This window comes from Macrotis lagotis, chromosome 5 (genome assembly GCF_037893015.1).
Source record: "Macrotis lagotis isolate mMagLag1 chromosome 5, bilby.v1.9.chrom.fasta, whole genome shotgun sequence".
NCBI classification, from domain to species: domain Eukaryota; kingdom Metazoa; phylum Chordata; class Mammalia; order Peramelemorphia; family Peramelidae; genus Macrotis; species Macrotis lagotis.
This window is the reverse complement of record NC_133662.1, coordinates 129,311,243-129,321,872: the sequence shown is the minus strand read 5'-3', so window position 1 is coordinate 129,321,872 and position 10,630 is coordinate 129,311,243. Positions and strand designations below refer to the sequence as shown.

The window sequence follows — 10,630 nt, the reverse complement described above, 5'->3', positions numbered from 1 at the left end:
GTCCCATGTTCACAATTAAGATTAAAAATTCAGATTATATCACTGTTATGGATAGCTATAATTTTACATGAATGATAAATAGCTTCTTAAAATATTATACAAATCAATGATTATCAATATATAAAAGAATTGAAAATTATGAAAATGCCATTTTCAAGAAGATTCAACTCAGTTTTGTTGTTGTTTTCTCAGTTCTTGGTTCCAATTTATTTTTGTACCAATTTGGATAAACTTCTTACTATATTGGCACTTAGATGTAGACTTCATTCTGAACATTCACTATCACTCTATTCTAAGGGAATGCTGGAAACCAAATCTCCTGCCTTAGCCACCTCTGCTCAGAATTCTAGTTCTCATTCTCCTAATCACAAACCAAACTATTCAGTCTAAGAGATTCTCTTCTAACCCAAAGAATTTCAATATTTTTCATGCATTTTCCTACAGCTCAAAAGAATTCACATTATACTAATAAAGTAGTCTACCCTTTTAACCATATATAAAAATAGTAATTTTCCCCAATTTCTGGTTCACGTTTTTCTTCCCATTTTTCAGTCCTTGAACATTGCCTATTCATACTTTTCAGATGCACTGAGCCACCCCTCATCTATTGGGGAAGAAAAGACACCCCCCAAAACTCTGCATTGTTGTCTAACCTTCCCCCTACCACTAGCATTTGCTTCTACCATTTGTGCTTTCAGCAGCTCTAGAGAGATACCAATCAGATTTAGGTAGGTATAGACTAATCAAGATTCTGCTGCTTTCATTTTAGCTTGAACAAACAATACACATTCTTGCTTATTATATATATATATGTATATATATATATATATATATATATATATATATATATATATATATATATATATATATTTTACTATCAGGATTACAACATGCTGGTAGTCAAACATTTAGTGTCCAGAAACCAGTTGACTATCCATGTTCCCAGTCTCAGCTATATGAAACTTAAACTAGTTTTTTAGTCACTAGAGTCAAATTTTGTCATCTACTCTGTTTGGATGCTTTCCCTTGTATAAGATTTTTAAAGTCTATTTTGGCTGTTTTAATTATCCCAGTAGGTAAAGTTATTAAATTCCTATAAACTTTCAGCAATTATTCTCCATCTACTTTATGTGTCAAATTTCTATATCAAAAAGAAGAAAATAATTTTAAAATCCAAGTAAACTAATTATAATTTAAGGTGAGTAATGTAAGAAAGATTGTATCATCCACCAAAATTAAAAGATAATATCATCTACCAAATATTTTCTTACTTTGTATGTATGTGTGAGTGGGGGTGGGGCATGTGGGGGAGCAGAGATAAAAAAGAGCAACACACACAAACAAAAAGCTTTTTTCCCCAAACAATTTTACAAAGTAGCTCCAGGTTTGCTTTTTCTGTCAGACAATATTAAAATTCAGCCTCATGGTATAGAGAACCTGTAATTAGCCACTTTTTAGTATTTTTAATAAATTGCAGATCATTTCATATCACAGAGCTTGGATAATCATCCCTGGCAGCAAAAAAATGTAAAGACAATTTATGCACATGCTGTGCAGACATTTGCAGATGAAAGAAATACACAACATTCTTCAGGGAGAGCAAATGAGCTCATTCTGATTTCCTGACATTTTAGAACAGATTATGAAATGTACTGTAGAAAATGCATTCATGATTTTGCAAAATGGAACAAGAAAACACCTACCTCTGAAACCTCATGGATATTGAGTTGCTGAGTAGGGCATCTTTCTATTTATAGTAATTTCCACTATAACTAATCTCCTGCAGCTACTTTGACATTGGAGCTCTTTTTTAGTCTCCAACATACTATGTATCACATGTGGCAGTATTACAAAAGCTGAGCTTGGCCTGAAGCTAAGATTGCTCTCTGCTGAATTTTTTCCCTCTCCCTTCAATGGCTTCTCATTTAGAGGACCATTTGGAACTGGAGACCAATTTAGAAAATGAAAAACTGACACAGTCTCACTGTGTAGAATCTGCATTCCCCCAAATAGGAGAGTTAAACTCAAAATATGTGGTCTGGAACTGAGATATGGGGTTGAGTATTGTGCTTAGAGAAATCAAATTGCAGAAGCCTCCTGTGTTTGTCAGTGTGCACTGAATAAATAGGTATTATTTTCCTCTTTTACATTCATTCATGTACTTTAAGAGCAAAATTACACATTTGTTTACCCAATGAACAAAATATTTTCTGGAATGAAGTAGGAAAAAATGCATTCCGTTGGGAAGAAGGGTCAATAAATAAGACAAATTTTCATTTTTATGTATGTTGTTTACAAAGAATGTATATATGACTACACATCCTTATTGCTGTCAGAATAGATAGTCTTCACAATTTCAGCTATATGGCATCAGCATCATTTGTGTTGATGTTTCTATGAGAAAGTGTTTTGAAGAGACTTTAAAATTTACTTTAGTTATGACCTCTCTCAGAGGTCACTTCTTGCTATAAAGTGATTGAAAGTGGATCAGGATTTTCATAGATTGACTGCATTCTATAAATCAATAGAAAGGAAATAATGAAAAGAAGTCTCAGGCTCAATCTGGATGTTTCTTCAGTGGTTTAGAATAGTAACATGTAGGTGGTAAAAAATGTTTCTCCAGCAGTAGGAAAAACTATTTTCAGATTGGTCTTCCTGGGCAGGTTTCATTTTTATTTGAATATTAATACCAGAAAGACAGAAGTGATTATTCCAGATAACCCATTTAGAGCTGTGTTCTACAGCTAAATCATCTGCTACTTTACCTCTTAGTCAGCTATGATTATTCCTGCAGAATTGCCTGTTAGAATATTGCCTATTAAAGAGAAGTAACTATTTGGTTAACTAAATCCAGTAGTGCTTTGTGATTATTAAAGGCCATTAGCAATGAAAATGGATGGCGGTTATAGAGTAGTGATAAGTCTGAAGTCAGAGAACCTGGATTCAAGATTATTCAACTCTTCCACTATCCATGTGACCCTGGCAAATTCATCAGCAGAAATTTATTTGGCACCTATGATGTTTAAGACAGTTTGCTAAGTTTTGGAAATTTAAAAAAAGTGAGATATTTCCTGCTCACAAGGATATTATATTATTAGGGGAATTCAATTCATATATGGCAGTGATGGCTATGTTAGGGAGTTTTTTTTAAATATAAACAATCCTTCAAACTAACAATGCTCATTGAGATAATGATTATAATTATTTATTTATTTTATGCACACTAACCATAAAAGGAACCTGTTGTTGTTCAGTCTTCCAGTCATGTTGAACTCTAAATGGCTCCAATTACAGTTTTCTTCAAAAATACTGGAATGGTTTGCCATTTCCTTCTCCAGGTCATTTTGCAGATGAGTAAACTGAAGCAAACAGGGTTTAAGTAATTTGCCCAGAATTGCACAGCTAATTTCCTTCGAAGTTTAGCTGAAATCCCACTATAAGATCATCTTTCTTGGACCTCCCAATAGACCATCTCAGCTCTGTATTTGCTTTTTACTTATTTTCTTTTTATTTACCTGTTATGCACAAGCTCCTTGAGAATAGAGGAGATTTTCATTTTTGCCTTTGTGGTAGCTCATTTCTCAGCATATAGTTGGCTCTTGCTAAATACTTGTTAAATAGAATTGAATTGTGCTTGATGGTGTGGTTATTATCATCCCCATTTAAAGATGAGGAAGCTGAGTCACAAGACAATTTATGTAACTTGTTCACAGTCACACAGTAAGAGTTATAAGAACTGAACTCAGATTTTCTAGTACAAGGACTTCCACTGTAGCATTTTGTATCACACCACACCAAAACAGTTTTCTAAGCTCTTATTTTTCAAAAATGTTTTAGATTAACTTCCCCCAAAGAATTTTTCTATGACCGGCTCTAAAACAAAGTATATCCTTTATTTTCTTATATTCAACAATTCAGAGTCCTGTAAACATAATAAGTAGAAACTTAGTTGCACAATATGGTACCATGACATCTCACAATATGAAAAAACACCTCACAGGGACAACAGTTAAAGAGATGAAGTATCATAAGATATCCAAGTGCTGATGTGACACCTCTGAACTTTTGATTGACTTGAGGATAGGATATTTTCATATCAAAAGAACCATTCTCAGAATTCATTATAAATTATTATGGTTCATGAATTGACTTCTGTATTCATATTCTTTTCTTTTTATTAACAGATCTTCTATTAAAATACCAATACATTGTAGGGAAAACAGAAGTCAGATTTACTGTCTTAATCAGTATGGATTCCTCAGGAAAAGCTGGAATGCAAAGACATTTATTTATCATCCCAAATTTTAAAGGCTAAATTGAATCTTCCTTTACAAAGAAAAGGAAAAGAACTTTTTTTTATTTTTGAGATGATGGAGTATTGAATAAGAGGAGAAATTAAGGAGAAAGGACTTAAAAACTTATGGGAATGTCTTGTTTTTACAAAGATCTTCAGCATAGTCTAAATGTATCTGTCAAGAGGCAAAATCTTATATAATTAAAAGGACAGATTTTCTGCTATTATATCTCCATACTGCCTAAGCACTGATGGAATTGTAAATGGGCTCAATCTTTCTTGCACACTCATTAATACATTAAAGCTTCAGCTAACCTTTGCTATTTCATCACTGCCCTTTACATCACAAGCTCTAAAGAACCACTATTTAGGGAATAAACAGGGGTTCAGAAAATTGAGACAATTAGGCTAAGTGACTTTCAAAGACTTGAGATTATCAGAGGCTAGGTACTATGTACAGCCCAGGGATGTATCAAAAGCCTCAAGCTTCCTGTCTTTAGTTACTAATTGTTCTCATTAACATGTATTCTTCTGTATGATTAGAGCTTCTCAAATTTCCTGGGTGCATTATTACCTTATAAGGCACAGTCAGGGGCTTTGACTAATTAGTTTTCGGCATGTAAACTTTCTCCAGATTTCTGCTAAAAATTTCTTTGCAAAGCCTTACAAACCTGGAGAAGCTTATACTTTCTAGTTAAGGAAATAGAGGACAAAGCAAGATAGTTATGAAAAATAAGATGGTATATGAGGGATAAAAAATTAAAAAAAACAATTTCTCATCAGGCAAATAATTATTTGGATTAAATAAAGGGACAATGTTTTTCTGAGCTGTTATTTAGTATTAAAACTGTTATGCCCTAAAGGGGAGAGTTGGCACTGAAGAAAGGGAAGATAATGAGTATAATTACCTAACAAGTGCTATAGTTTTTTTATCTGATGGGGAACCCAAAACTTGAATTTGTATTCTTGTTCCAACATTTAATCATAGATTAAAAGAATACCTTCTCTAAACCTTAATTTCCTCATGTTTAAAAATGAGGATGAAAATAATCACTGGTTAAGCTGTAGGATGACTTAGTAGGCTAGTTTTGTAAAATTGAAAATCCTAAAATAAATATTAGTTCTTGTCAATAACATCAGTGATTTTATGCCACAATTGACATATTTTTTAATATATTTGTTTTTATGGGATTACTAATGGTTTACACTTGAGAGAGAAGACCATTTTCACATTGACTATTTCTTTCCTGAGTAAGAAATATTTTTGGAAAAATCAAAAGCATAAAATTTCATTAAAAATACAAATGGGGGGGTGGCAACTTGGTGCAGTGAACTGAGCACTGGCCTGAAGTCAAGAGGACCTGAGTTCAAATTTGACCTCAGACACTTAATAGTCACCTAGCTGTGTGACCTTGGACAAGTCACTTAAGCTCAATGCCTTGCAAAAACCACAGACACACACACACACACACACACACACACACACACAAATACAATTGAATGTTGCCACAGTTGTTAAAGCAGCTTCTTAATGAGTCTTAGTTAATAGTTTAGGTAATGAAGAAACTTATCTGTATGTTCCTACCAAAATTTTTCAGTGGGATTCTAAAGGTATATGAATGAACCAGAGGCAGAGCTGAGATTTAAAACTAAAACAATTTATTTGTTGTTTTTTCCCCTATTTGCAATGAACCTCCTTATATTAATTCATGTTTTCAAAACTGTTCATATATAAATCTAACACTTTCCATTGCCTTACACTGCCTTCTGATAGGGTTTGCCAAATCAAGAATCAGTGATTTCCTCACTGATTTGCCACCAATTATGTCATGGAATGGTCCTGGGGGTTATTGGAAAGGATGAATCATAAGCTGGCAAGAAAGAATCCTGAGAAAATAAAGGGAAAAATAAAACAAGTAGAGATGTAGAGGAAGAATTTTGTTTAAGCAAATAGAGTGAAATTAGTAGATTGAATTAAATTCATAAATCGAGGTGAAAAAAAGGATAATACAATCCTACTGTGAATCTTTATATTCAAATTAGGAGGGTAAATAAAACCCAGTTTGAAATGGTTGACTTTTTTCCTTCTTGCTGCTTCTGGGTAAGGGTCAGTACAAAGAAGGTTTTTTTATATGCCAGAAATATACTTTATAATCACCTAATCCCATATTTATTGAAGGAAGGAAATTAGGGCTGAAGCTCTACAAAATCATATACTTTGAGTTGGAGAAAATACCAAAAGTCATTAGTCCAACATGTGCTTGAAAATCATCTCCTCTATGATAACTTTGGAAAAGTGGTTATCCAACTTCACTTGAAAACTTCTAGATAAGGAGACTCTACCATTTAATTGATTGCTCCCCCTTCATAATCAAAGAAGACCAAATGAATGTTGGCAAAAAATGCACATTATTGTGCATTTTGCTTAGAGTGAAGGGTCTGTTGAACAAAGACATCCTTCTTCTTCCAGAACGATCTTCATCTCATGGCCTAATTTAAAAAGAAACAGGACTTTTAGGGATGCTGTAAGAATTCTTGGCCTTATGGATATGGATCCCTCCCATATCAGCAAGGTACCTTGACATTCCAGTAATGCTGACTAGTACTCCAGTCTAGTGATTTTTGGAGACAAATTTGAAACTGTGTTATAGCTAACATCTCTCAGTGGTCTAATTGTCAATATGGTAGCATCAAGTTGACACTCTCTCAACAATATGGTAAAGCTAACCTGTGTCTCAATGGTCTAATCATCAGTAAGATAGATTCCTCTATTTCTTTCAGCTTTGCAGCTACACTTTCTCCTGAACCCAAAGATTTTGATTTCTTAGAAATTGCCTAGTGGGTCAGGGAATAATGTCTTTGGATCATTGGTTGACACTGTTGATGGTCAGAACTACATGGTATCTGATTATCTTCAAACCTTCAACTTTCATTCTTGATTAATGAAAACATTCTCGTTAAATGTTTTCACTCTGGTCCATCTTGTACAAGTCCAAGAATTTCACTTCTAGCTGTACAATATGGCAGTCCTTCTTAATCATGGCTCCAGTTCCAAAAACCAACAAAAGAGAACCAGGGTCCTATCCATTATTCCTAGCAGGGGTATCTTAGGATACTTGGACTGCTTTGAACAGTCTAATTGTTTTTTCAAAGTAACCACTTTGGACCCCATGGGACACTCAGGTTCTACTTCCCAAGGCAGCCCAGACTACTTTGATCTACTCTGATTATTAAGGTTTTTTTCTTATATCACACCAAAATCTGGGTTCTGCAACTTGCACTCATTCATTCTAATTTTGACAAAAAATCTATTTTACATAACAATCTTCTAAATAACTGAAGATGGACTAACACTACCAATCTCTTAGCTCTTCACTGTCAAACCTTCTCTTTTTTCTAGTCTAAACATCTAGTTGCTTTAGTTCATCCATTTGTCATATGATCTCCGCTTCTTTCATCATTCTTGTGAACTTCTTGACACAATCCAATTTGAAAATCTCTTTCTTCAGGGGGCAGCTAGGTGGCACAATGGATAGAGCACTGACTCTGGAGTCAGAAGGACCTAAGTTCAAATATGGCCACAGACACTTAAAAATTGCCTGTTTGACCTCACTCAACACCATTGCCTTAAATAAATATTTTTTTTACAAAAAAACTTAAAACTTAAAAAAACTTCTTTCCAACAATGTGCCAACTTAAATGAACACAGTATTCCAGATGTGGTCTAAATGACTAAACAGAATATAGGAAAATTATCAATTGCCTCAAAAGTTTGTCATAAAGAGTAATGAATTTGTTAGTCTGAGTTTTAATAACAACTTTATTACTGATTAGCTATGCAATCTTAGGAAAGGTGCTTTATTTCACTGGATAAAATTATATTTATCAATGAAATGAGGGCATTTTATTGATGTCTAAGGTTACTTCTATGAAAATTAAATGAAAATTCTTGATTTTCTTAAAATCTCAGCTAAAGTCCCTGCAATAAATCTTTCATAGTCCTCCTTAATCCTAATGCCTTCACTCTGAAATTATCCTGAATTCTTCTTGTATTTATTTTCTTTGTGGTGTGTATTTGTTTTTGTTTTTCTCCCCTATTAGACAGTAAGCTTCTTGAGAAAAGGAGCTATTTTTTGCTTTTCTCTATGTCCTCAGCACTTGGCCCAATGCCTAGCCCAGAGTCATATGTATATGGCTAACTGCTTTGATTGATTTTTTAGCTACTTCAATAGAGGGAAGAGACAGCCCCTGAACTTTGCTTTATGTAGAAGTAGAAAAACAGTCATACCTCTTAAGAAATATTTGGTATGAATGAATCTTGAAGAACCATTTGATTTAATTCTCATTTTTTTGTTAGAAGATGCAAATAAACCATTTTCTAGTTTTTATATCTGTGAAGAATGAGATATTGCACCCTTCCTTATTAACTCATTCCAAAGTTAATCATCTTTCCTTTTTTTAAGGTGTTTTTTTTGCAAGGCAAATGGGGTTAAGTGGCTTGCCCAAGGCCAACAGCTAGGTAATTAGTAAGTGTTTGAGACCGGATTTGAACTCAGGTACTCCCGACTCAAGGGCTGGTGCTTTATCCACTGTGCCACCTAGCCGCTCCATCATCTTTCCTTTTAAATGATTTTTCTGAATAACCAAAGGACAGCAATTATCTTTAAACATACACTTAAAAAGGAGTCTTTCCTCTTCCAGGTTATTCTCAACATCATTTGATGCCATGAAAGTTGTTATTCTTTTGAGTTCTTTTCTTCACTATTTCTAATCATTCAGTGGCCCAGAAGAGATCAAAGAGAACAAAGTATTATAGGATGAGAGGTGGGAGGTTGGGGGACACACTATTGATGGACCCTAATAAAAGTAAATAATTTATATTTCATAATCATAAGGCATTATATATGAATATACACACATAGGAATATGTCTGTATATATATATATATACAGGTAAATATATGTATACATATATACATGACTTCTTATAATTATTATTATTGTATCATTTTCTTTTTTGATAGGCTTCAGATAGAAAAAAGTCCTGGGTTAAGTAACTAATTTTTCTATTTAACATCCTATGCAATATTGCACAAGTTAATAAATTAGGCAGCTAGGTGGCTCTGTGGATAGAATACTAAACTTGGAAATAAGACTTATCTTACTTCAGATAGTTATTAGCTATGTAACTTTAGGCAAGTCATTTAACTCCTCAGCCTCAGACATTCAGGCAGACAGACAGCAGCATTTATAAAGTAGACATTGGACAAAGTCTTGGAACATAAATGTAATTTAAAAAAAAAAGACAATCCTGCCCTCATGGAATATCCATCCCAATAAAGGGAAACCTTGATTTTTTTTTAATTTATGAAGTTATTACCTTGAAAGATATTTGTGAGGATGAAATTAACTTAGGAATATGAAGTACTACACAAATCTTTAAATTATATAACTATATAGTACATAAATATGTTATTATTTTTGTTTAATGAGCAATCATTACTACTACTACTACTACTACTACTACTACTACTACTACTACTACTATTAAATATCTACAAAGAAAGGAATTTTAATCTTAAAGCTTCAGTTCATTCCAGGAGATGGAATTACCAGGCTATCATTTTTCATTTATGGGCCATAAATGCTAGTTTTGCCTCTATCATTAGTCATTTTGACTTTCTCATGATGCCAAATATACAGTATGAACAATGGATATGTCTCTTCATCTATCAATCCCATTTACTTAGTAAGAATTCAGCACAATTTCTGACCAAGTAGACTGAATCACAGAAGGACAAGCATGGTCTTTAGCTCATTTAATTGGACAACATCAACGTGGTCTTTCCTATTTATGAGTTCTACTAGTTTTAAGATCAGTACCAAACCTGGGGAATCCAAAAATCACCTTAAAATGGAGTGATTTCCCTTCACAAAGTGAATTTACTTGGGGCATTTCATCTATTTCGACCAAAACTTTACTTCTTGTCCCTGTTGTCATTCCTTTTTCTTCTACCTAAAGTGAAAAATTGATCTTGTGGGAAATATTTAATCACTAGCAAAAGGAATTTAAAATTGATTGGGTTGTTGGTGGAGCAAAAAAATATTCATTCAATTGGGAACAAAACTATTGTCTATTGTGATTTTCAAAATATATTGGGAAGTTGCTTATTTGCAAGGTTTGTAAAGCAAAAGCAGTGAACTCTTTGGACACTTGTAGAATGGTAACACTCTCTGTTTACATACAAAATTCCAAATAGAAACACTGAAATGGCTCAAGAGTATAAATATTAAAATTATATCTCAACATTAGCTCTTAAAACAATTTTTAGATTTA

The 10,630-nt window shown here is 33.3% G+C and overlaps 1 protein-coding gene across 1 annotated transcript in view; it reads left to right on the top strand.

The window, feature by feature from the left end:
* LOC141489371 (uncharacterized) overlaps positions 1-10,630 on the top strand; it is a 794,154-nt gene that overhangs the window by 264,364 nt on the left and 519,160 nt on the right. The window lies entirely within an intron of this gene.